Source organism: Megascapheus bottae, unplaced genomic scaffold (genome assembly GCF_031878675.1).
Source record: "Megascapheus bottae isolate mThoBot1 unplaced genomic scaffold, mThoBot2.hap1 HAP1_SCAFFOLD_40, whole genome shotgun sequence".
In the NCBI taxonomy this organism is placed as follows: Eukaryota; Metazoa; Chordata; class Mammalia; order Rodentia; family Geomyidae; genus Megascapheus; species Megascapheus bottae.
In genome coordinates this window covers 2,525,140-2,527,313 of record NW_028327715.1, presented here as the reverse complement: position 1 = coordinate 2,527,313, position 2,174 = coordinate 2,525,140, and the positions used below count along the sequence as shown (strand labels likewise).

General features: G+C 39.6%; 1 pseudogene; it reads right to left on the bottom strand.

Annotated features, from left to right (window-relative positions):
• Positions 1–1,054: 1,054 nt before the first annotated feature.
• Positions 1,055–1,662, bottom strand: LOC150039335 (DNA replication complex GINS protein SLD5 pseudogene; annotated as a pseudogene).
• Positions 1,663–2,174: the final 512 nt, after the last annotated feature.

Here is a 2,174-nt window from a genome sequence, read left to right as displayed (position 1 = left end):
GTCTGCCTAATTCCACATTATGGTGAGATTTTTATGAATATGATGATACTTTTTCTTCCTATGGCATTTTGTCATCAGAGTCATGTAGTTTGGATTCTCTTCAGATTGTATAAATCTTTCGCTTTTTAATAAAGATACTTTTATAATACTATTTTCTGAGGTCCTCATTGCTAGCCTATAAAGTCCTATTGTAGTAAAAATAAGAAGTTCAACAATACCTCTTTTGGCATTTTGCTGCTATTGTTAATCCATGGTCTCAAGGTACTCTGAGCTCTCCTGGAATAATCTTTCTTCTCCTGCGTTCAGTGTGCATTGATTACAGGCATGCAGAACTATAACCAGGTTGAAATCTTCTGTCTTCACAGGCCTGATATGATCAATTAGAATCATTTTCTAGAACAGATGACATGGTATATTGCTACGTGTAAAGTTTAGAAGATCAGCTTGCTAGTTAAACATTAATTATAACTAACTTGACCCAAACTGACATGGTTTCTTTTGCATTCCTTTTTATTCTTTAGCAAAACTGAAGTAGAAACCAAAAGAGTACCTACAAGTGGATTACCTATTAAAATGTAAGATAGAAAGTACAGTGTGTGTGTGTGTGTGTGTGTGTGTGTGTGTGTGTGTGTGTGTGTGAAGAAGCAAACACGGAGATCACTGTATTGGCATCCAAGTGTTCATAGATTTCTTTCAACACTGTTCTTAAAGTCTTCTCACAATTAAGATTTTTTTAAAGAATTATTCTTTATTTTTCAAATAATTTTATTTTGAAAAGGTATACAGACTTGTTTATTTGCCTCATATTCAGAACAAAAAGAGCCAGGGCCCCACCCACTGATGCTGGCTGAGATGGAAGTGTAGCATTCCTGCCATTCTTACTGGCCCACAGCAATGGGAGAAAAGCCTGCTGTCAGGAGCAATAGCTCCTTAGTGTTCTGAGGCATGTAGTGGCATAGGCTTGCTCATGTTTTCTGGGGTTCTGTGTCTTCACACTTGGTTATATTTAAATTAGCTGCACTGCTCCAGAAGCTATCAGAGGAACAATACTGGATCAAGTGTTGGGAATCCTCATCCAATCCATCTGCTCATCTGATTCGGGTTCTACCAAACTATTTTATTGCTGTTCTTTTACTCTTAGAAACACATATGAGTCTGGATCTAGTTTGGTAACTACCCTCTAGAGGTCCACCTTCTGTAAGTTGGGAGGCATGTGCTTTAAGGTGACATTTTTAAGATAAGTGTCCTTGTGAGCCATGTGCTCTTTGGTGAAGGGAAATTCCTCTGGAGAAAGGCTGCAAGGTTCCCCTTCAGGATCCTGTCTTCTCCTTCTCTAGAATGTGAGGGAAAAACTTCTCTATCATTGTGAGTCAATACTGCAAGCAGCTGCTAAGGACATAACGGATTCTCTCCATCTCCATTTGACGTATACTAACTTTCAGATCTCCCTTTTTGGCTCTTTTGAGATTTTCTTCCATGTGATCCAGCTGTTCTGTGACGCATTCTACAATTTCACACTTGCTTTCCAGAAGTTCAGGAGCAAAGTTTGCATCCTCCAGGCCTGCTCCAGCCTTTCCATGAGCTCTGCAAGAGTTAGGACCACCTCCTCACTGAGTCTTGCCCTATGAAATCCAGTTCCTCTGTCATCTTCTCTGAAACCAGGAACCTCACCTCCTGCCATCCAACTCCCGCACTCCTGCACCAAGATTTTGTTTTTAACTTTAGACTCTAGATATATTTATGGGTATTTTCCCCACATATTTATATATCTTAGTTTACTCTAGAAGATGACAAGACACCTTCCCCCCAGTAAAACCCTGTCCTAGGTAAATTTGCTTTACTTAGGTAGCAAGAGGATAACATTAAACATGGAAGCTTTAATTTGTGGCACTGAATGATGGCCTAAACAGGGCACCCTTCAGAAGGCACAATTAATGTCCCACCTAGCTTTTCAGCAATACAAGCATGTTGAGGTCTTCCAGCCCATTTGCTTGACATTCGTGCTTTATGCCTTGAAGCTTCTTTGTAATGGCATGGAGTTCACACAGATCATTTGACTTTTTTTACTCCCACAAAAATATCAACTCTTCTAGAATTTGTGGTTTCAAAGCTTGCATCATACAAAGCATAGTGACAACCTGTTTCAAGAAGCACTCCCCCAAAATGCTTGAAAG